Source organism: Athene cunicularia, assembly GCF_003259725.1.
Source record: "Athene cunicularia isolate RWA chromosome 9 unlocalized genomic scaffold, athCun1 chr9_part2, whole genome shotgun sequence".
Taxonomy (NCBI): domain Eukaryota; kingdom Metazoa; phylum Chordata; class Aves; order Strigiformes; family Strigidae; genus Athene; species Athene cunicularia.
Window position 1 is genome coordinate 2,769,905 of NW_020799111.1, and position 25,903 is coordinate 2,795,807.

General features: G+C 38.7%; 1 protein-coding gene across 3 annotated transcripts in view; it reads right to left on the reverse strand.

The window, feature by feature from the left end:
• STAG1 (stromal antigen 1) overlaps window positions 1-25,903 on the reverse strand; it is a 204,207-nt gene that overhangs the window by 171,993 nt on the left and 6,311 nt on the right. Inside the window, exon 1 of one of the 3 annotated variants that reach the window (XM_026855430.1) lies at window positions 13,387-13,405. The exons of the other annotated variants lie outside the window; for them this stretch is intronic. The gene's annotated coding sequence lies outside the window, so the exon portion shown is untranslated. Of the gene's footprint in view, window positions 1-13,386; window positions 13,406-25,903 lie in introns of those variants that run through there. 3 annotated transcript variants of the gene reach the window in all.

The following is a 25,903-nucleotide window of genomic DNA, read 5'->3' on the forward strand; positions in this document are numbered from 1 at the left end:
TGTGTGATACCAAGCAAACCCTTTTCTACCAAACTGTTCCCAGAGCCTACACCACTATGAGTTTCCTGTCCACCACACCTACTGTCACAAAACCAACAATATGCAATTCAAACAAGCCATAACATATAGACAATGTATCCAAACCACAGCATGTGCTGTGAAGACTCTCATCATTGAACTCCTTCACTATCTAAAGAGAACTTTCTCCAAAGACACAGCTACATGAAAACATATCAACGTTTTGAACAAGCAGAAGAAACATCACTGAGATGTACTCCAATAGCCACGTCTCCTGACTGTACAACCTCGTTTATTACAAACGGCTCAGCTTATGACTTACATCAGCTACACAGTTAAAAACTCTACCAGAAAAGGCATACCTTAACATACTTTCCTCTCATCCTCCAATCTTAAAACAACATGACCACCACAATAAACTTGTGCGAGGAAGTGTATTTTTCCAAAAAGCCTTACAAACAGGTCCCCCAGTGACCATCAAAGCCTCATACTGCCGTTAAAATTCAAACTCAAATCCACAGATCCTGGACTATCGTAATTCATCAAAGATCCATGATGACTGTCCCAAAACTAGAGATGAAAACCAACAGCAGGACTGACTAACAGCAAGCACTGAAACAATCATTTACCAGCAAAACACTTCACAGAACAAAACCACTCCACTTCTAAGTTCTCATTCCTGATCCTAATGACTTTGGAAAGCATATGGCTGGAAATTAAAAATTCACAATAATTTTAAATAATTGACTCAGAAGGGAAAGTGGCTTTATTAAACATTAGTTTCTCCCATCCTTATAATTTATCTCTCTGCCCCACAGGCAATTCTAATTGCAATATCCTCCCCCCACTGCAGCAGGGCTCACAGAAATTAATTGCTTTCCACCTGTACTGAGCTTGAGAATTGTGATTTTATTTCAGTCTAAAGATGTTTGATCCAGAAGCCTGTCTGCTTTTATCAGCAATGTCAACTGACCTAAAAAATACATTACCTGTACCTATGAGCCTTTCCTGATGTGGATTCTGACATGAGGAGAAAAAAAGGAATCTAAGGACTCAAAAAATTAAAGATAAGCTAACTGGGGTTGTTTACCCACCAGCATTCCCTAATGACCTCCCTGACAGATCAGTCATCAGAAATCAATGAAATGATAAGAAGAAATAGGAGAGAAGTTATTATCAAGTACTACATAAAATTAGGAATAGTTCTGCAATAGTCAAAAAATGTAACTATCACTAGGGAAAAGACAAATTAGCACCTGGCAACAAGATTTATTTTAGCTCAGTAAATAATCCTTTTAGAATTCAGTTCTGAAATTAATTTTAGTTAGTCAACAACCCTAGAAGAATCAGTAGGGGGTGAAACTGTCTATTCTTTGCTGTTTAAAAGCATCTTGCACACCACAATAAATCCATTAAAAGGGAAACTTTCTGGGGAAAAAAATGCTTGAAAAAAACCAGTATCTCTTTCATTGCTTGTTCATTGCTCCAGATAGAGGAATGATGACTGTACAGATGGAAGAAGATAATCGCACTGTGTGAAACCAGTTGAGAGCCCAGCTCCAAACTGGACAAACTGAAACACCAGACAAGCGTTATGTGAGATTCAAGGAGAAGAGGCAAGAACAGAGAAGCCAACATACAAGCTGGACAAGAGACTTGGCCTCATTTCCCAAGGACCTCATGTCCAAGCAGGCTGTTTGCCCTCCATCTCTTGACAGGTTTTCAACATGCTGCCAAATGCAAACAGATTTGACAGAAGGATAGGTACCTCAAAAGATTATTTTTGGAAATAAGCACTGGCTAGACCTAGTGTTTCTTTGAGGGTGAAGGCTGGGGCCAGGATCAGCAGAGCCACTGTCCTGTTTATCAAGCACATAGCTTGGAGCTGGTCATCCTCATGTCCTGCTCTGTTCAGGCTTGGGAAGGGGCTGAGGTGCTGAGAGTGCTGCACACAGCGTGAGGAGCCTGCAAGGACACAGGCAAACTACAGGATTTACTGCAGTAAGGAACATAACAGGATTACCAAAACAGGCTTCACTAACTCCACTGACCATACAACTTATTTCTCACCTTCTTCCCTTTGCCTTTTAAGATTGTTTTTCCTGAACTCAGTACAAACATGTTTACTTGAAGACATGATGACAATTCAAACTGTAAAGCTATCACCAATTTACTTGGATACCCAGATGTAAGTTGCAAACACTGATGCTCCTTTTTTTAAAAAAATAATGTATGTTGCATTGCTTACAGTAATATGGGAACACCTTTTTTATTTCTGAACAATTACTTAGACAAGTAGATGACAAAAAACTGTCTGAGCAAGCATTATTCATGTTCATGCTTCTGTTCTGTGAGCTTTAAAATCTATTCAAAAGTGCTTTCTCCCAGTAATGCTGACAGCAGCCCTTCTTCCTGGACAAGGAGGGTATTTTGATCTGGAAGATATTTATCAAAACAGTTCAATGGATTAATGCAGCTGTTGGGCTTTATGAAGTAGCTCAGATAATATTTATCCAGAATGGACCACTTAAAGAGACAGAAGAAAGAAGAGATCTCGCCTCACTTGGAAAGGTTACCATCGGATGAAAGCTGCTCCATGACAGTAATGAAGCCATAAAGAGCTCCAGCATGAAATGGCAGAGTGCTTTATTTTTCTAAAGATGCCCAGAAAGGAAACCTTGTGGTACTGGAAAGCTAGAACACGGGCTTTGCCAGCAACTCAAACTGTAACCCCTTCCCCTCCCACTGAAAAAAACAAAAAAGGCAACGAAACCTCCTCCCCACCCAGATCCCTAATAATAGTTAACCTCGACTGTGAGCTGAGAAAGGAAATCGAGGATTAACTACCAGGAGACTAGAAATACAGAGTAGCTGCAGTAAGATGCCTCACAGAAAACAGGATAACAGATGAAATCAAACGTCTAACAGGACCCATGCTGCACAAACCAGCATCTCCAAGGGATCCAGCAACAACCTGGAATCCTGAGACTATCCTGATACAAAACTTGTTCAAAAATGTGCTGAGGGTATCTGGCTGGTTTCAGAGTCTGTGGAAGGTCACAGCTCTGTTCAGGGGAAGAGTTACAAAATCAACGTCAGAGCATGTATCACACTATCTTCAACTACTAGAACACAAAAACACTGGCCACTCAAAGAATTCTCTCCTGAGTTACAATGATAGTCTGTAACAAGCCTGCTAATATCAACCTTCTGCTTAGATAAACACAGTCTAACAAATCTCTTCCTGGTAAGTAAAAGACTAAAAAAAAAGAAAAATTAACAGATGAGAGAAGCAAGATTCCTATGTCTTAGAGAAGAAGAGAATTCTCTTACCTCTACCATCAAATACAAGACACTGAAAATAGAAAAATCAACACAGTTCTCTAAGCACTGCTGCTAAAACTGAGTGAAACTTAACAGAAGCTGCCATCACCAGAAGCTGAGGCTCTCCAGTGAGAGGGGAAATTCCAGCAGCTGATCCACACAAGAGGTTATTTTCTCCTCTAAGACTTACTGGCTTTTGTTGTTACAGAGAAGGATCAGACCATACAGTTCTAAATGCTACAGAATTTACAGACACTTTCATCTGCACTTCAGAAAGATAGGAAGAGGATTTTCGGTATATTTTACACAGTTACATAAAATGAAAATGCATACAGCAACTGATATCTGAAACTGTCAGGCTCTAAGAGCAAGAGTGGGAATATTGTGAAGCATTTCCTTAAACAAATTCTCAACACTCATGAGATAAGCACAAGTTCTAACTGAAAACTGTAACCCCAGGAGTTAAATACAGGAACATTTCCTCTAGGAAGAACCCTTACAGTAAATACAAGGAAGATACAAGCTTTCATTTTTCTTGTACCTGGTCCTACCTCCATCTCCCTACAAATTATTCAAATAAATTTAAACATTAATCTATCAACATTGCCTACACCCTTGAGGCAAAGTTAGAGCAAGCTTTTCCAGAGTACACAGTATTTGCAAGTACATTTAATGAAGCATTCAATAATTTAAACACTAAAAAAAAAAAAAAAAAAAAAAAAAAAAAAAAAAAAAAAAAAAAAAAAAAAAAAAAAAAATCAAGGAAGTGGGTTTTTTTCCCCAGGGGGTAAATCAACACTTAGCACTTTCACAAAACATGTTCTCAAAGCATGAAGAACATAACTACTTATGAGGATTTAAAAAAAAACACCAAACCAACAAACCCACAACACGGAATAGAGATTTTCAGTAGAGTCTTGGGGATGAGGTTTCATACAATGGTTGAAAAAATCTGATGAGTTGCTGTTGTCCCTGCTCTTTCCTCCTACTCCTGGCCACAAGTTCCTGCTCCTTCCTTTATGGCAGCTTTGATACCAGTCTGGCCCTCAACAAGCTGGTGAATGGAGGGACAGGAAACACTGGAAAAGAAGAGAAGGTAGAAAGCAGCTCAAGTCCTACTGCTCTCACTCCTCTCCTTACCATGGACTCTCACTGCTCCCATCCAGGCAGCAGAACAATTCCATCATATTGATTCAACTGCAAACACAGCATTGTTTGTCCATTTCTTTCTGAGAACAAAAAACATACAAAACAAAGTTCACATAACTATACTACTAAGAAAAAAAAACCTCACAACACTATAACTGAGAAAAATCTAGTGGATTACACTATCATTGGACTAGGTGATCTTGAAGGTCTTTTCCAAACAAGATGATTCTGTGATCATAAAACACTCGCTACACTTACATTATTTTATCATAATCTAGAATGTGTTATCTTAAATGGTTATTTTTCCAGTATCTTAAGGCAGTGTTAATTCAAGACTGAAAATAATGGCTATAGGTTGATCACACTAAAACAGACAGCTGAACACTCTCTAATTGGAGCAGTATAATGTTATTAAACAAAGCCAGAAGAGACTGTTAAAGAACTATTTCAGAAAAGACTACAGACGTGAAGAATTTGGGAAAGAGTTCTCTGCACAGTACTTTAGTTACGTTTCAGAACAAACTAAAACCAGAAGTCAGTGGGAATTAGCACCTTCAGCCTCTCTGAAAATCCCAGTCACTGCCACCCGTGTACACTGACCTGAACTGCAGCTACTGTGGTTCCTCCCTCCTGTGGCTGTACTGGCATGTGGATTTCTGCCCATTTACACAATCCAGGAAACTATCTAGCAATTTTTAAAACTGTTTTCAAGTTGTTCATATCTGGATCAGCTCCCTGAACTGGCTCACCCCTTGTTCACACAAGCACAGGACTAGTGCTAGGGAAGAGACAGAAGCAGCAAAGGGAGAATGGGACCACAAGATTTACATTGGAGTAAATTGCTATAGGAATGCATTGTACATTGCTGAAAGATCTTACATATGAGGAAAAGGAAGCAATTTCTCAAAATTTTCACTTCCAGCATATAATACAGATGTACTTTGTCTTTAAAAATAGATCTTCATGCTCAATAAAAACGACACATTGCTTTTGGATCAAATGAATATGTATTCTTTTCCTAACTAAACTCTAATGATGTCAAAGGAGAATGAGATTAAGGCAATTTGGGGGTTTTTTATAATCTTTTCATAAATAGAAAGAAAACATCTAATTATAGCAGATCATAGCCATTTTCTTGCCAATACATGCAACATCTTAAGTAAGCACTTTCTCCACAAAATTCTTACCCTGTTTTTGAGGGGAGAGGACAGGGAGGGGGGAAGGGCTACCTTCCTTCTCTCTCACATTTCTCATTTTTCTATCAGTATTAGTCTGCATTAACAGCCAAATCATACACACACACACACTCACACAACACTGCCAGTGACCTACTAGAAAGTTGCTATAGCAACGACTGCTTTCAGAAATACATGTTGTGCATTTTAAGTGCCATCATAGTGTAACTCATCTGTCAATTAATAACCATGGCTCAGGGTAACACATCACATACACTGAAAATATTAAAAAAAATAAACATTGTGGCTTTATGTCTACAAAAGGAAATAACAAGAAACCCACAGCAAGCTTAGACTCACTACCAATTAAAAAAAATAAAACACATATTGAGCACCAAGATATAACCCTTGTATTTCTATTTACATGCAAAAAATTCATGAAGCATGAAAAAACTTCACTGAAATCCTGAAGAGGGTAATCACTCATATGTATCATTAAATTATGTCTAATTTAAGCAAGTCCAAGCTCCTTGTAAAATCATCTATAAGAGCATTCAGAAAACAATTTAATTTAGGCTTCTGTTATTCGTTTTGGGTAAAATCATTGAGTAAATCAAAAATACAGTTTCACTAGACTTCATGAAATTATCTGGTCAAGTTTTTTCTAATTAGCAATCAGACTAAATGAATCACACTGCCTCTTTCTCCAGACCTAGATATCTACCTATTTTTGGTTAGCGTACTTGGTGATAACTATTATACACAAAGCATAACCATAGTAAAGACATACCCATCTAAAATGTCAACTAGTTTTTCTCAGAGAGAAAGCTTCAGGAAAACTCAACTATCACAACTTAAAAACTTGACAGTATCACAGTACTACCAACAGTACCTTATTTAGTATATTTTCCTCCCAAAACCCTGCCTTATTTCAAAACCCCAGAGACTGTTTTCATGAGAGAGCATGTACTAAATGCCAATTTTTTGCCTATCTCAGCTATGACACATGGGCTGTCCTGTCTGACCTTTCAAAGGTAAATGCATTTTGAAGTGGAGAATATTTTCTCCCTCTATTAAACATAAAGGGTAATCAGAGTTTTGCAAAGACTGGATCATCAAGTGCTGCCTGCGTCAATGATACAGAAAGAAACACTGCAGTGATCTCTCGGCTCTGATGTGACCTTGAAAAGTGTTTCAATTTCCTTTCTCACATCCTCTAAATCCAGTTCAAATCATTTTCTCACATGACAAAGAAAAAAAAGGCTTTCCTGTTATATTTTCTACTTTGGGATAAACATCAAGCTCTCAGTACTCAGTCTTTGACAATATACTAGTTTTGATGCTAGCTGAAATCCTTCTGGAAGGCACTATGGATATCAGAATACAGAGTGAGATACACTGCCTAAACTTCTGCCTAACTTCAGTAAGCGCTCATTTTCAATGAGCTCTGCTGATAACATGGGGCTGATTATATGTATGAAACCGTTTCTAGAGAGACTTTCCCACTTGCCCTGGATTTAACAGGGAGTATCTTCTAAAAACTGAATCACAACCAATTCTTTTTGCTTAGATAAAAAGGTCCAACTTTGAAAGTTTGGGCCTTATACATATGTATAAAATATAAGATTGCTGTGAGAAATGTATTTCTCCAGGGTCACCAAGGTAGAGGGCCCAAGAACATGGGTACAAGGGCATTTCCAACTGCTGTCTGGCAGTCAGGTCATAGGAGCAAAGCAGGCAGGAGCACAAATAACCAGTGTTTCATTTCTAGTTGTAGTGAATCTAACACTCTGAAGAACCGCAAAAAAAGCACTGACCTAAAACCTCACTTTTCACATCAAGATGGGAGAAAATTTTCTCCCACTGCCTGTGGACAGCTGGCAGCAGTCATGAGGCACAGGACTAATTAAACCATATTGTTTAAATATGACAATCAGGTTTTCCTTAACCTTTTCAGTGAGCTATCAGTAAACACAACTCTCAATGCTTTGTAACAAGAATTTTAAACTGTAATTAACTTTTTTTTTAAATCCAGAATTTAGCTCATCAGTTTAATGAATCAAACCTTTAAGTAACTGAAAAAGAGGCAAGATGTCTTCACCTTTAAAGTTGTTAAAAAAAGTGATGCTCATTCCTGGTTATTATTTTTATTTTTAAAAATCCAGTATAAAAATATCTACAATAACAAAACCACCACACTGGGCAGAAAACAGACCTGTAAAGACCAATACTTCAACTGAGGCCAAAACCTCAGAGCAGGGCACAAGTGCAATGTGTGTAGCCATGCTCCCCCAGAGAACTCTCAAAATCCAGATCTTCCTGATTGCTTGTGTTTACATACATTAGATTTTCTATCAGTATTATCCTTGAGCTTGATAATTTCCACTTCCTGATATTTACTTTGTACATTTTTTTTTCTTATTCAAAAATGTAGTTATATCTCAATCCAAGAAGCCCCTCTGATAATAAACAAACCATGTCATCTTTCACTACCATCTACATTCAGCATTACAGTTGCTCTCATTCACTTTCCAAATGTACCTCTCCTTTCTGGGTCTTTTCCTTCATTCTGTCTAAAATCCTCACTTGTCTTCCTGACATCCACGCTGTGATCTCCAAGCACCAGGTGAAGTTCATGGAGAAAAGTGACCCTTAGCAGTCTGAACACCACAACCACCCTCAGCTTTCCACCCACACAGCCAGGCCATACCATATCCAGTTTCTCTGCTTCTCCTTCACATCTCCAGGAAGGCTAATTTCTCCACACAGTCCCCATGCGAGAACCCTGATCGCATAGATCTTGGCTGGTGCAGCTTCCTCTCCTTCTCTTCCAATGCCTGTGACTCAAGGGCCATCAGAAAAGCCAGGATTCAGCCAGAAGAGTAGCACCTCCCAGACAGGAACCAACTTCCCTCTCATCCCTTTTCTTCCACTGACTCAAATGAAGGTCCTATCCTGTCGTGTCCTCTCCTACATTCTTGAGTCTGTGCCCCCATTTATATTCCTCCATTTACATCACTAATTTCAGGTACACCAGCAAAATCACCTTTGAATGCCTGCTTCTCTACCTCGGTCTCAAATACTTCATATACTTTCCCAGGTCTCCCCTTCTAAATAGGAAACATTTCCAGTTGAAAGATGATATATTCACAATTTCAGAATTTATTCCTTGAAAAAGTTAACCATTGGTATGATGCAGACTATGCCAGCAAATGCACAGAATTTGTAAAATGAGGGAAGAAGGATGGAGGAGAAACTGGATACAATATCTATCAGCAGCAGCTTGCAGTCAGTTTTGGGTAAGTATACTGTTTAACTGTATTCTTACCTACCTTCCATAAAACCCTCCAGAATTAATTTGTTGACCCCAAACATTTAAGTCCAAGCACTGTTTGGGTTCTTTTTACCCCCAAATGAGTCTCTACATTTTATCCTGTATTCTGCTTCTCTCCTACTACTTGGAGGACATACAGTGTCAGCGTTCACATAAGCTATGTTTTACAAAATTCCACTGTTTCCTTTCTACATAAATTTGCCATTATAATTAAACATTTGAACTGTGATGCCTATCATGGAAAATTCATGTGGTCTTTTGATTCCCATTTTTCTTCAGATGGAAGTCAAAAGGCCACGTTAATACCAGCTTTGTTATCAAGATCTCACAAACATAATCATTTCGTATTAAATTAATACATTAGCACTAACATGAAAAATTGATTGTTTAAATGAATCCTACATGGCATTTTCCACTAACCTATTCATCATACAGATAATTTTCACATTTTAATTCTTAAAATATACTAGTAATAAGGCTGTGCAACTCACCGAGCTTTCATTTGAGGGTTGGGGTTTCTTCTAGTTTTTTAACATTAAGCTGAATAGTTATATTTATTAGCAATCTATCAATAATTCTCTGTTTATCATTGGCATTGCATAAACCTCAGTTTGCACTGAAGAGGACAGGTGTCAAATTTGACCCGAAATCTCAAACAAATTGAATTTTTCCCCAGTAAATGGATCACTGCTCCAACAAGTAGCTAAATTTCAAAAAGCAATTATTAAAGCAAATAGAGTGCTTCTTAAATTAAAAGTATTAATCCGTAAAATTTTACATAATATGCATAAAGTAGAATAAAACCTTATTCCCCGATACACTGATCAATGTGCATTCCCACCCTGCAACCACTTGCTGCCGGAGTGTGACAGGTTGAGTGCATCAAGCCCTTTTCCCAAAGAAACTATAGTAACAACTAGTAAAAAAAAGAGTAAACAGTGAAACCATCTTCTCACCCACGTAAGAAAAATCTCATCTAACAGTTCTTTACTCTTGTAGATGGATTTCTCTCTGTCAATGCAAAAAGTGGATTATGTGGCTTTGGAAGAGTCAAGTACAATCCCACTTCACACAAAAAAATTAATTTTCAAGTACATATCATGAGCCATCAAATGAGATCCAAAATCTGATCAACTACTTCAGAGATTTCTGAGAAGGTACTGATGCATTTTTCTGCTCCTTCTGCCATCTCTCCTGAGAATACGATTACTCTGGTTTAAACTGTAGTGAAGATTTTCTTCTAGAGGAACAACATTATTTCTGTTTTCAGGAATCACAAACTCAAAAGTCTTTGCTGCCATCCTGATACACTGATAAAAGAGCTCTCTTTTTAGTGTTTGTCCAACTGCCACTGCTGCATACTTACACCTTACTGGTGTTTGTCTTTTCCAGCAGTTTCATAAGCTGTGGAAACAATGGAACTTGGTTCTCAATGTATTACTGTACTATGACTCTGTGTGGATTCTCTAACATGTAACACAAATTTAAATCCTGCTCTTGCTGTTATTTAGAGAAGTACATGTACGTAGGAGAGGGATGGGAAAGGGAGATGATGTTAAGAGAGTAACTTTAGCCAGTTATCTACCTTCACAAAAACTGCAGAAATTTGTCACCCCCTCCAAATTTGATTGAAATAACTATTCTCTCATGCATTTAAGTAATGTCATATCATTAAAAAATCTGAACCCTGTCCTATTTACAAACAATACCAAAAATTAACAATACAGAAGCACACCAAGCTACTGTTCCTTGTCCTCATCCTGTATCAGGATTCCCAACCACTCCTCTGCCCTACTCCTGAGAGGGACAGGAGCAACCAAAACACTTGCAAAGCTGCATTGCCTTAGAAAACCAAACTAAAAATCATGAATCTTCAAAAGGTGACATCAAACTGCCTGCATGGATATAAATTACATAGACCAAGAAATACCAAGACATTCTAAAGAAAACAGTTGTTAAAATTGTTGGGTTTCCATACAAGCAGCATACATTTGCTAAAAATCTTTAGGCTCCTTTGCTACCTTAAAAGCCTTTGGAATACACACAGATAATTAAATGCATAATGAAGAACTATTTTAAAGGATTGATTTCTGTTTCCAAACTAATTCATATTCCTTACTTCAAAGGCTTGTTTCAAAAATCTTCCAGAATTCAACACATTAGAAAAAAAAAAAATTCAAATACCCCAGGTGCTTTAGTAGCACAGGATTTAATGCTCATCATTTTACCTGAGTTGTTAGCCTATTTACTTATTTTTAGTGGGGGGAAATAAGGGATCAAAAATTAGGAAAAGGAGGTAAATTCAAGCAAGTGTTTCCAGTTGACAAGCACTGTTTGCTTGTAAGAACATCATCTTATAATCAAGAAAAATTACATTATGTTATTAGCTTATAGGTTATGAAACAGAGTATATAACGCTACAACAGGTTTAAACCTAAGATATAGTTCACTATCTCAGTTGATAAGAATTCGAAGTACATTTGATGAAACTAAAACACCCACTGAAAACACAGCTAATACCCATGAAATGTTTAGAGATATTTTTTTCTCTTTCCTAATTGTAATTTCCTAGGTAATGTCTAGCCCCACAAAACTACGCTCTCTGTGAATGGGAAACAGTTAGGAAGCTACAGTAAAACTCTCCATGATAGAACAGTATATGAAACATCATCACATGAAGGACTGCCTTCTAACAAATAAATAAATAATAAATTACAGTCTGATAAATGCAGTTGTTTCTCTCAAAGACAGACCTTAATGCAACTAAATTCATATCCCAATACCTGCGAGACCAATTCTTTGGCAAGTAAATGCCTGGACAGGAAAAGCACAGCTCAACATCACAGGTTTAAAAAGACTCCCACTGCCCAAATCTCAAGAGCATAGGAGAGCTGTGTACACAGAGAACACCTACGTCTGTTATACTGCATCCACACTAACATAATCAGATTTTAAGCAGTCTTCCAAGTTGATCATCTGTAAGCAGGACATTTAGAATTATTTTGCTGTTTAAATAAAACTTTGACCAATAAGTGGCTTTTAAAAAGCCATAATGTAATCTCAAAGAAAATGAAGCTATTAATGATTTCTCTGATAACATGAAAAGCAGTGGTACGAACAGACAGCATCAGTGAATGCGGATAGCTTAATAAATGACTACAAGGGTTTAGGATGAGAGTCAGCTTCCTGGTCCAGGACACGCTGGTTTTGTGTCCTGAATGAACTAACAGCATAATTGCTTCCAGAGAATAATTTCTGCACATGAATACTCACACTCTTTCTAAATCTGAATCTATGCTGAAAAACTATGAGGTATTGCACTGATCACAGTCCTGCTAAGAGAAATGCTAAAGAGGACATTAATGCAGTGCTAAAAAGAAGCGCTCTAGGAGAGCTGGCACTATTTCAAGGAGAATTTAGTTAAGTGGTCAAGGTAATATCCATTCACTTGTACAACTACATGTAACAAGAAAAAGCACATTTCCTTCAATCTGAGGAAAAGCCAACAATATAGCTTTATTTTTCAGAAATACCTCACAAGAAAGATGCAGTGAGTATAAAACTTAAGAGTAACACAGCAAATGAAAGCATTTTCAGCATTATTGATTCAGTGACACACAAGACATTAATTCTCCTACTTTGGGTTTCAAAAAGATTAAATGGACATGCTCAAACCATTAAGGGAAGGCACTTCAACAGTGAGCTGGAATAACTCAATTTGATACAAATCTTCATGTATTAGTCATTCTTGGAAAAAGGTAACATTGGTCATTAACAGTCAAGGATGCCAACTGCTAATCGGCATCAAATGCTAATCAAAGATTACTCATCAATAAACACAGATACTGATAGATGAAGATTACTCATCAAACAACACAGTTCATAAGTGAGCCTCTGTATGTGCCCCTGCCTCAAGGGGCCTTAGTTTTCATCTTCACACCTGCTCACTCACCCACGCATGGCTCCGCTGGAGTGGCCCAAACTCTGAAGGGCAAAAGCATGTGCTAGAGCAAGAACACTGATATTTTAGCAAAAAGGGGCATATCCTGGTATGAAGGAACAATCCTGATTATTGCCAGTGGAAAGCTGCTAAGAAAAGCTGGCAGTAAACTGAAAGGGCCCATTCTATTTACTCAAGCCAACTCACTGCCTCACAAAAGACAAACAATTACTTTACTGGAAGGAGAGAGGGTGGATGGCTCAAAACCACAGGTATGTGAACAGTTCTGGAAAAGTACCTTTCCAGGTGACAAGATTTAACTCAATATTCAGAATAACCCACTGCACGTTCTGGTGAGCTTTTGAAGAGATTTGTGACTAGGTAATTTTTTGCTAAAGACCTTTCTCCCATTTCTCAGTAGCTTCTTGGCTACTGTCTGAGCTTACCCAAAGGTCTGCAGGATGACGGGGAGTTAGCTTGGATCTGCTCTTACTGCTCAGTTAGGCAGTTCCAGCACCAAAAGAGTCACCAAGAGCCAGCTGCTACCAACAGAGCTTCTCTTCGTTTTCTTCAGGGAGCTGCTGTTATCTCAGTGGTAGTAGCATGACAGCTATACAAGGATAGCTTGAGGACAGGGTGACAAAAATCTTTCACCAGCCAAAAATGAGGTAGCTGCTTGATTAGGCAGAAAAGTATAGAACTTTATTTCAACCATGATCTCAGAAGCTCTAAAATGGAAAAAATCTCAGAAAATATAGAGCAGAAAGAAAATTCACAACGTCATTTCTAATCCCCTACCAACTGAAGTATAAAATTAGATAAACATGCAAAGGACAGTCTTCTCCAATTTTAGCAGAGACATGGGAATATCCCAAATTATACTGTGCATGAGAAGAGGACAGTCTAGTTTGATGTTTCTTAGTTATTTAACTAAATCCAATAGAGATGCTATAACAAGAATTTAAAAGCAGATTTCTCCTTTTACACTTTCCCTTGTGAGCTGCAGCAGGATTTTTCTTTGCTCAACTTTAATGAATTTTATATATTAAAATAGCATCCTTAATTACTGCTTAGAGATTTTATAAACTTTCAATATTCAAATTTTATTGCAGCCATTTTAATATCCTTAATTAGCTCATTCAGAGTTTTTATGCTAAATACGCTAAATTACTGACTGCTCTACCACTGCAGCTTTGTAATACTAAGACAGCTTTTTAATATTATAGATGTGACAGGTTCTCCCATTTAATGTGGTTGAGCTCACCTCCCTACTTCATTATACAGTTCATATTCAATACAGTCCAAATTGCTAGTGGCTCTTTTCATCATTAATGACATATTTCAAGTCCAACACTACTCTAATCGATCCTCAGCCCATGACCAGCAGAAAAGATAAGAGCAATCTCACCTCTTACTCTTCAGAGCCTGGCCTGGTCTACTGTTATTACCATATTCTCCTGTCTCTGTCATACCTTGCCTTCTAAATAACGTTTTTCAATAAGGACATGCTGCTTTAAAGTGCACTTGTAAAATCTCTAGCAAAACAGATTATCAATCTAACCCAAACCTCTGGACACTTCTAAAGCAGAACATACATGCTAGATTGCCAACTGGCCTTCCCATACCTGGTTGGAAGAGGCAACAAAAGACAAGTATATGCTTCAAAAGCTGTGCAACCCTAGAGCAAATTCCAACACCAATTTTTACATTTACCAAAAATGTTGACAAATCTGGTCCTAATACTGCCAAGGAGAGAAAACGGATCAGACCACCTTTTAAAGTAAGCCCTTTAGGCTTACCGCTCTTTTCCAGGAACACTGGGAATTATTTGTGCATTTCTTATGGAAGGCACCTGTCTTACCTCCAGGCTAAAACTTGGACTTCATTGTATGCTTAAAGCAGGTGTTCAATATTTTAAATTACACAATGAAAAATCACAACTCCTTCATAAGTACAAAAACTCCTCAACAGAGCTCCCATAGAATTTACAGGTAATTCCCCATTTGATACATTTAGAGGTACCATACAGAAACAGAATTTTAAGAAGGACTTAACCTTGTAGACGGAGTATCACAAGCAGATATGACATAACATACATATGACATCTACCAGATTCAGTGGTGTAACTGAAAATTTGGATGTGACTGCATTAGTTTCATTAATACATTTAACTACAGTTGTCTTATAAACTTTATGTTACAAGGTGATGACATATCTAGCACACAGCACTGGTATAAAATAGATTCCGTTTTCTCTCCCCTACAGGGCTGCCACTGAAGTCTCCTACCTGTGTTTGATCACAGAAACACCCAGGCTCCTTTATAGTAACACAACTCGTACTATAAATCTAACGAGATAGTCAAGAAAAAGGCTCCTACAAGAGCATATGGAGTAAGTAGTGTTATCACATTTGCTAGTTCACATTATACCAATGCAATTAAGTTGCTACTCCACTGTAGCAAGACTGAACTCACATCTTTGCCTGCAGAAGACACAGGCAGACACCACAGAAGTATCAGTTGATCAAAGATTATTATTTTCAAAGGCCTGCTTCTGTCTGATAGAACTTGTGGATGCTGCAGCTTTAAAGAAAAGCCTGTTTTCATGCCAACCCTCCAAATGAACAACAGTAGTGAAGCCCAACACCAAGCACTCCCAAAGCTTGAACCTTCTTTTGCAGTCAGAATTCAGGGTACTGGTCAACACTTTCTGTGCCCATGTTTTATTCAGAAATTAATTGCAGTTAATATAGTCATCTTTCAGTTCCAAATATATTGGACAGATTAAAAGAATGCAAAAGGAGCCACTTTTGGGTAAAAAATCCCACACTGAAGCTTAAAACATCCCACCAGCATTCAGAGAGCAATGATGAGAAAATCCAGCATTTTAAGGTCAGATAAGTTTCATGAGTTTCTTACTAACAGGTACAAAAGCCTCTTCCACAAGTTTTCAACTATTCCTTAAAGCAGGGAGCACTGATTCATTAACACCAGTGAGCAGAAATGGAATGGTTAAAGTCCATGTTCTCTTTGAAGACAGAAGATATTTCTCGAACATGAAAAAGCAATTTGGCAGTCACACTTGAAAAAAAGTTGTTATTTTGAGTAGCTGTTGACCTTACTCAAAGACCAGGAGAATGATCTGGGAGAATGAGATAGCAGCTTAATTGCTAAAGGAAGAAAAAAGAAAGCAGAATAAGATTTTCATTCACTAAAAAAAACAGGAAACACAACCATTTTAGAATTATCATTTTTGTTAGGAGGGGGTTTTACAATTCTTTTCATTTAAATGTGAGCATTTAAAAATATGTTTATTATTGATTGTTCTCTAATGTACAATTTAATTTCTAATCTGCTTGAGAACTTCCAGACTGATGAAGAACTTAGATAAAATTAAACTGCTTTACAGGGAAATAGAAAACAATTAGTATGGTAGTTAAATTTTGACTTGCAAATATAAAATGGTTTCCTGAAATCAACAAACAATTGTCATCACAAGCCCAAGGTAAGATTGAAATGAATATTTAAAGTCTGTGATCTCTTTTCTGAGCAAAGCCCCCAGGTTACCGGGAAAATGAATCCCTAAGGTCAAAAAGACAGTTTCTAACCACAGTGGATGATTTTAAGGACAAATCCCTTTGTCAGCTAGCTGTTGCGATTCTTGCTCCTAACACCAAACCACCTAGTTATTTGCTGTCAGACACAAGAAATTCTTATTTGAGTTGTTACACCCCATATTTAGTCTTTTAGCTTCTCCTTCAAACTGGCTCTATTACAGCATTTCTTTTTCTTAAATTTCTTACTTTAATTTCAGGTAGGAGCAAGCTATAAGTTTGTAATGCAAAAGCACAAACTTTTTTTTTTTTGCTTTAAAACTAAACTGAATATTACCAAGTCTAATAACAGAACTCATATATAGCCAGTGTGCAAAAAACCTCTATAGACTACTATGGAGGGGCAGGAAAACAGTTTTGGAGCTTGAACAAGGAAAGGATTATTCAAAATATTGCAAAGTCTAAACAGAACAAAGGAGAGGAGAAACTGGCAGTGGAATTGTGCACTACATTCACAAAACCAGATCAAAAGACACCATAAGACTGAATAGATTTTGATGTAAACACATAAAACTCAAGCACCTTATATACATACAGTGTCAACCTTTCAAAATATCAGAGAGCAGCTGACTTCTATTTTTCCTTGGATATGTCAGAGGTTTTAGAAGGGAAAGTAAGAGATGATTAGGTTCTTCCTAGGATATTAAAAAGGGCAATATATCAGTTAGATAAGTGATATAATCATGGAAGATACGAGTTTCCCTGGGTGATACATTTGAAAAATAAATACTGATGGTGTCCCAATTGCAATGATAGGGAAGAAACCCCTATTTTCAGAGAACTAGCCAGGTTATCTCATAAATCATTTAATCCTGTACAAATTCAGGGCAGAAATCAGGAGGTCTAAAGCCCAGCTGGAAATTAATCCAGCTTCAGAAATCAAGGAGAACAAGAAATGTTTCTATAAGTATGTGAGTAGCAAAAAAAAGACCAGGGAGAGCCTCCAATGCCCTGCTAGATACAGGAGGAAACATCATAACAGGTGACAGGGAAAAGACTGAGGTGCTTAAGGCCTTCTTTGCCCCAGTCTTTAATAACAAGACTAGTTGTATTGAGGGAATCCAGCCTCCTCAGCCAGAAGACAGACTGGGAGAATGATCCTCCTGCACTCCAGGAGGAGACAGTCAGTGACCTCCTGCATCACAGAGACACACACAAGTCTATGGGACCGGATAGGATACACCCGAGGGTGCTGAAGGAGCTGGCTGGGGTGCTCCCCAAGCCACTTTCCATCATTTACCAGCAGTCCTGGCTGACTGGGGAGGTCCCGACAGGTTGGAAATTGGCCAATGTGATGCCCATATATAAGAAGGGTCAGAAGGATGATCTGGGAAATTAAAGGCCTGTCAGCTTGACTTTGGTGGCCAGGAAGCTGATGAAGCAGCTCATCCTGAGTACCATCATACAACACATGAAGGACAACCAAATGCTCAGGCCCAGTCAGCATGGGTTTATGAAAGGCAGGTCCTGCTTGACAAACCTGATCTCCTTCTACAACAGGGCGACCTGCCTATTGGATGAGGGAAAGGCTGTGGATGTTGTTTACCTTGACTTCAGTAAGGCCTTTGACACCATTTCCCACAGCATTCTCCTGGCAAAACTGGCTGCTCACAGCTTGGATGGGCACACACTTCACTGGGTAAAAAACTGGCTGGATGGTCAGGCCCAAAGAGTTGTGGTGAACAGAATTAAATCCAGTTGGCAGCCGGACATGAGTGGTGTCCCCCAGAGCTGGGTTTTGGGGCCACTCCTGTTTAACATCTTTACTGATGATCTAGATGAGGGGATCGAGTGCACCCTCAGTCAGTTTGCAGATGACACCGAGTTGGGTGGGAGTGTTGATGTGCTCGAGGGTAGGGAGGCTCTGCAGAGAGACCTGGACAGGCTGGAGAGATGGGCTGAACCCAACTGCATGAGCTTCAATAAGGGCAAATGCCGGGGGCTGCCCTTGGGCCACAACAACCCCCAGCAGCGCTACAGGCTTGGGGAGGAGTGGCTGGAGAGCTGCCAGTCAGAGAAGAGCCTGGGGGGGTTGATTGACAGCCTAATGAACAGGAGCCAGCAGTGTGCCCAGGTGGCCAAGAAGGCCAAGGGCATCCTGGCTTGTGTCAGCAATAGCATGGCCAGCAGGGACAGGCAAGGGATCTTACCCCTGTACTCGGCACTGGTGAGGCCGCCCCTCGATGAGTGGGTTCAGTTTTGGGCCCCTCACCCCAAAAAGGCCATTGAATGACTCGAGCGTGTCCAGAGATGGGCAACGGAGCTGGTGCAGGGTCTGGAGCACAGGTCTGCTGGGGAGCGGCTGAGGGAACTGGGGGGGTTTAGTCTGGAGAAGAGGAGGCTGAGGGGAGACCTCATCGCCCTCTACAACTCCCTGAAAGGAAGGTGCAGAGAGGAGAGATGAGTCTCTTGAACCAAGTAATAAGTGATAGAACAAAAGGGAATAGCCTCAAGTTGCACCAGGGAAGGTTTATACTAGACATTTCTTTCCAGAAGGGGTTGTTAGGCATTGGAATGGGCTGCCCAGGGAGGTGATGGAGTCCCCATCCCTGGAAGGGTTTATGAGTTGAGTCGACATAATGCTGAGGGATCTGGTGGAGTTGAAAACTGCCAGTGTTAGGTTAATGGTTGGACTGGATGATCTTCAAGGTCCTTTCCAACCTAGACGATTCTGTGATTCTGTGATTCTTACATCTAGTAAAATGATCAATTACAGAACAAAGCATGTTCCATTAGGTTGAGAGCCACAGTAAGAAATGTGGTTGCCACAGAAGTACAGAATCAAAACACCCACTGGTTCTCCACCCCCAAACAAGCCTCAGAATCACATTTATTATACATTAAACCACAAACTACTCTCTAACCTGCAGAGATACCTGTCTTCCAACATGCCTTTACTAACAACCACCACCAAAGAAACAGCACAGCAAAATACAGCTAACACTGCCAGGGAACTGTAGCTTAACAAAGAAAGGACACACAGGAGGAAAGGAAGATTGTTAAATCACTGTCATCTTATTTTTTTCACTACTGAAAGACTTCATCTGCTGACAAACCAACTGCTAACAAATTTCAAATTCATTCAGTGCGTTTCAAAAAAACCAGTACAAACTTAGCAGCCACTTAGAGGCAAAAGCAGGCAGCATTGTAAGTGCTAAGTGAACATACAATATCCCCCGTTTTATTCAGAGTGCTGTATAGCGCACTTGTTCCCTACCAGAGGCATGGCCTGGAACAACCCCCTAAGCCCTGCCAGGCAGATGACCTTGTGCTCCAAGCAGGAGCCAAACTGCTCATAGAGGAAGCAGCGACAAGGGTGGAGGGAACGGAGGCTAATCAGTCAAAAGCAGACACTTGGGGGTGACAGGAGGGTAGCTAAGGCGATAGTAGTGATTGTCACCTTAAAAAAACCCAACCCAACAAAAAAAAAAAGCAGGGAGGAAAACACTAATTGAGAACTAAAACACACTAAAACAAAAAGCATATTTACCAATATAATGCTACCAAATGAACAAAATTCAGTAAAGCCTAGAAAAAACAAGATAGTTGCATTGCAGTTTAAATCTTCATCCTACCTCTAGCAATAGTCTCAAGAAAAAGCAGCTTGTAAAACACAGTAAGAGATGGAGTTTCAGAATAAGCAAACAAGGAATGAAATCCAAGTTCAAATCATCATGCACTTAAAATAGGGCAGTACCAATTCATATCTATGTCTGAAGTTACTCACTGAAGACTATACATTGATAGGAAACAAATACTGTTATTTGAAGAAGTCATGATCCAAACAGTTAATAAATGTTGCTAATTAAGTTATAACTAGAAGATAGGTTTCAAGGTTCAAGACATCGCTACTTTGTACAAAAACATACCTACAGTCTGTAAGAAATAAAAGCTGCAAAATACTGTCCATGCTGGAAGACAGTTCTTTCTTAGGCAAATTTTAGAGGAAGACTGTAAAAACCAGATACTACATTCACATTAAATATATCCCTTTTTCCCTTTCTTAGCATACATTTTTACATTTTCTTTTCCAGCTTTTCTCTTTACTCCTAAAGCTGCTATTACACTTTTGCCACAAAAAAAGCAAATCTTTCTGTATTGTCAGAAGTAGTCATGAAGATTTGTACCATTTTATAGTAACCAAAAAAAAAGCATTTGAAATCAAAGGATGTAGAGAAACCCATGTTCCACATATGCTTTCAAGAGCTTGACACTGAACAAACAAGGCAGCCTCTTTCTTCACTACTCTTCATGAATATTGAAGTTTGCAGCTAATCAAATGACAACACAGACAACTGCATCAGGCAATAACATCAAAAAGGAAAGTCCTGATTCTCCTAGACAAGAGCAATAAGAAAGCCACAGCTCCTGTTTGATTAAATCACATAAGCCAAGAAACTAATAAAATGCTTATACTGTACATCTTGCTAACCACATAGAGGAAGCTGTTTTTACTAACAGGCAAATATCTATTTGTTTCACCAGTGACAATTGTTTCCCATGCTGGTTTCCATCCCGCTCTTCATTCCTCCACTTATGAGAAGAATGAACATACCTCTCAAGGACAGAAACCAAGAGTGAATCCAGATACACAACCAAGTACAGGCTAAGAGAGAATCTCAAACAATGGGATTGCTTGCAAAGCCTTACATGAACTACAAACAAAAGGCTAACAGTAGAGCAATGGAGTCTTGGGAAGAGCTCTAGCACTAGTAAATCTTCAGCAATAAAGCAGGGTGCACAGTTTGGTGTTCCAGGCTTCAGGATATGATAGGATAAAGTCTACAAAGCAGTGAGCTAGATCAGAAGACAAGAAAATTGTATCTGTGAGGAAACACTGGGAGACTCAAATATAAAGACACAGTTTGTGTTAGAGATCAAGGGGGAAAAAAATGATAGCTCAGATCTTCCAGGTACATGAGAAATAGCTAAACATGACAAATTAAAAACAAAGTTTACTGCAAAATGTGTCGGTTAAATATTACAAAAAACCCCAAGCAGTAAGAATGTAAAGCACTGGAGTAAGCTGCTTAGCAGTGGAATTTCCAGCAATTAAGAGATTAGACAAGCATCTGTCAAGAATATTGTAAATGATCTTCCCTCAAGACAGAGAGAGGGATTAACTCAACGTCTCTCTTCATTTTTTTTTTGTTCAGTATTCTTCCAGGAACAAAGAAAGCCCAGGCAGAACCGCAGAAGTAAATAAATAACCATTCTAGTACAAGTCCATTGTTACAGTAAAACACAAGATTGGATAGATATCTCAGACCACTACAGTTTTAATACCTCTCAGGGGCTGTAAACACAACATGAATGTGGATTTAGTTATGTCACTAGGGATTCCAGCAATGCACACAAAAAAAATCAAATAAAATAATTAGATATAAAACCACTTTAATAGTCTACCCAATACCAGTTCTTTCATGAAATAGAACTTCAGTGGTAACAATCTTTATAGCACATATTCTTGCAACACAGACATATTCATCCTCTAATTGGGACATGCTAAGTGATAAAGACTCTGCAATTTTTCAGAAATAAACTACTGTTTCTAAAGGAAAAGAATTATAGGCCAAAATAATAGCATGTTTCTACTTGAAAGACAGGTGCCAAAGACTGCAAAGCAGATATCGCATGAAACTACTAACTACTTGACTGTTTTGTGTAGTGGTCTTCAAGAAAACATACTGCAACGTTAAATATCTGTGTTGGTAATACAGGAGAATTGTCATGAACTGGAGAGCAAGGGAAAAATACTGTAAGGAACAGAATATGGAGGGGATAGGTGGTCTCAATTCTTCTTATCTCTTACGATCAGGATATTTAGAATTAAGAGGGGAAAATGGCATTAGAGCCACTTGTATTCCACTAGTGAGAGCACCCCACAAAAATGAAGTCACCAAATGGCTCCCCAGCAGAGTAACCCTCCACTTGGGTATTGTAGCAAAATTGAGAAGTTGTATATATGGGCACTTTTGCTCACCTTTATAATGCACTTTGAAGCACTAACAATTCTGATCTCTACATTAGCTTTTGGCAAGGTTCAAAGCAGTTTACATCGTTCTTTTACTTCATATTCCATCCACTATGACATTTTAAACTGCCCAAACACAAAAGTGTTGTTGTATCCTGCTAGTTGTACTAATTTTTTCATGCTGGTTGATGTTTAAGTTGCTCTGGAAGATTTCAGCCAAAACAAATGTTCTCTCCTAAACAAAGTTAGGAAAAACATTTGTTCATTATTTCAGTCCTCAGTAACTTGTCTGCTTTGGAGGAAACATGAATATAGCACAAAAGATACACAATTGGCAAGATCTGCCTTTTAGCAACTTAATGACAACAAAGAATACAAGCCTAGTTTTCAAACCCTGGAAGTTATGCTTAAGATAGTCTGGTGTTAGGGGAATGGCTTGTGTTTACATAGTAACAGACTGATGTCTGTCAAACTCCTGTCCTTCCTGACAAAGTTGGAAGGATACACTGTAGGTTACTCTCAATGTGGCACATGCAATCTGTTCCTTAAGCAAAATCTGCACAATAATGAAATCTGCTAAATGCAGATCCACTCAAAAAAAAAAAAACCCACCCAAAAAAAACCCCGTATCTTGTAATCCCTATCAAGCTACCGTTTACTATTTTGCAGACACTTACAAACTGGTGAAGCTACATGGATTATTCTTAAATCACAGCTTAGTCATTGACCAGGTCAACTACATGTCTTTATCCTAAAGTAGGAAAACTCAGGATGAGCTTCCCACTGAAATCCAAAGGAAAAAAAAATGTACTTACCATGGCCAAAAATAGTCCCTTAATCTCATATTCAAGAATTACTTTGAATAATTTTTGTTGGAACACAACAAAAATAATCAGTCTGCAGCTAAAATTCTAATACAGGAATTTCCAGTCTGAATGTTTTGTTTGTCAGAGGCATATATTATTGTAAACAAGATTTGACTAACTGCCTAACAATACCCATCTCAACCACAGGCATTCTCATCTGAGCCATCTATAACAATGTAGTAACCAAAGTTCCCTTTTAGAATTAAAAAAAATCCTCAGCAACTCAAGTCCCTAACTGCTGGAATTTACATCAAAAAAAAAAAAACAAACAAGGCAGTTCTATGTGTCTTAAAAGTTTTAGTCTTTGTTTCTGCAGTGATAGATGATGTTCAGATAATTTCTAACCTTCTACCAATACGTTTTTTCCTTTCTCCACCATAGCGTTTTGTCTTCTCAACTTAAGCCTCCATTTCAAGAAACTCTGCCAGTAACACCAACCACAGGAGCTCACAGGAGGAGCAGCACAGTTCTTAACACAAGAACACGTTCTCCTTTTGAATCATCTCTGAAAGAGTCTGACATGCAACAAATATTATCAATAGCTTGACCAGAGATTAAAAAGGCTAGGGTTTGTTGGTTTGGTTTTGTTTTTTGTTTTTGTTTTTTTTTTTAAATAAAACATGCTACTTCAAAGAAAAGCAGGGAGCTGCAGTATCTGTAGTTACTTTGTATAAGAGTTCCTCTACTAGCTGCCACCAGCATGCAACAGAAACAATCTGGTTCGTTCACTCCGTCACCTCATTTGGTCCAAAGGGAGCTCACCATACAATTATTTCTTCTAGCACGCTGCAAGTCAATGTTTTTGTACATTCCCATGTTCTCCAGTTATGTACCTGTTCCATCATAGCTTAATTCCATAAGCTTTCCCCTGCCACATGTGCCTCTGCCAGTAATAGCAAAGCTGCACATAGGCTCAGGATTCAAGCAGTATACCTAAATCTAAGGGCACTTCGGAACATTTAGCAGGGGTGCTACTTGCCATTTACCGGGCTTGTAGGTGAAGAGATCAGAATTAGGGAACTACAAATCACTGCCCATTGCCCCACATGCTGAATGCTTTTTGTGATTACTGTGACAGAAAGTCATTAACTTTTGACAAAAGCTTGAATACAAACACGACTGACAAAGGAGCAACACGTTGCCTTCAGGACAGAGGCAGATAGAATAGTTAAACTCTAGATGTGGTGTCATCAGAGCATGACTTTAGGTCAAGGAAGTTATTTGAGCGAAAGACAACAAAGGAGCTGACCGGCCAAAAATTTATGGGCAAGTAAGATGTGAAAGGGTTATTCTTAGCTGTGTATTTCTCAATAAACTGAACTACATCAGTGACATACCCTAGCAATACCTCAATTTACTACAGAAAATACTGGTGGTATATCCCACCATTACACTGAGATTCCTGAGTTCTGCAGGAATGCTATGAATGATGCTGGTGAACAACAGCACTCAAGGCTCCTCAAGGATGAACTCCTGGGCAGAAATCTCTACATATTCTGAAGGTTGTGATAAGGATACATTTCCAAGTTTTAGCAGTTTCATAACGATGCATTTACCTAGGGAGAACAAAATGTCTAGGAAATAATGGCAGCTACAACTGACAATTTCTCCCTCTGCCTCCCAAAATGTAACACTTTCCTTCCTTCGATTCTTACTCCTCTCTAGCACCCTTGCCTTTTCCATCTCAACTTCCTACCTTGACACCAACATGCTCTAAATCAACAAACAGTAACTACAGATTAGAAAAGTAAGGCATATCAACAGAAGTTGTTTTACCAGCTTTAATGGCTGCGACATTAACAAACATTTCAACTCAAAGCTAAGAAATTCACAACTCAACAGCTACCTCAAGCAGTAAGAATTTACAAAGGACAACCACACACCAGTGCTTTCACTCATAACATCAGTGCTCTATGGTTACACATTCCAACAGAAACAGAAGTGTGTAAAAACTTTCCTTTTCCAAAGCACAAGGCAAGCAGCTTCTCCGGTTTCTTTTGGGGAGAAGAAATGTAACAGTTTGATATTGAAACCACTAAGAAAAATGCAAGAAGCAGGACTTCCATTCCTTTGCTGACAGTGCCAGTAGCATAGGTTATTTTGACTAATTCCATTGTCTGTGCTCTCCCACTCACTTGTAACAGCACAGCAGTGTGAAGAAATCTTCAAGCCACAGGACAGACTGTACAGAGCAGTCTCCCTCCTTCCGTTCCACTCTGAGGGCTTCTGCTTGTTATGCTCCAGCTTTTTTTTTTTTTTTTTTTTTTTTTTGATCACACCCAACCGCAAGTTCTCGCTGCCATCCAACCTACCGTCCTCTCTCCCAACTCAGCAAATGGGCAGCCCTGCCAGAATTCAGATGGGCCATTTTTAATGAAATGGTACAATATTCCACATGTCTCTTCCTCTTCAGGTTCTGAACACATCCAGCATCTTGTATAACAGCATAAAAATTAGTATTCAAAAATTTCCTAAAACATTTTTGAAACATGAATTAAATTTCAGCTCCA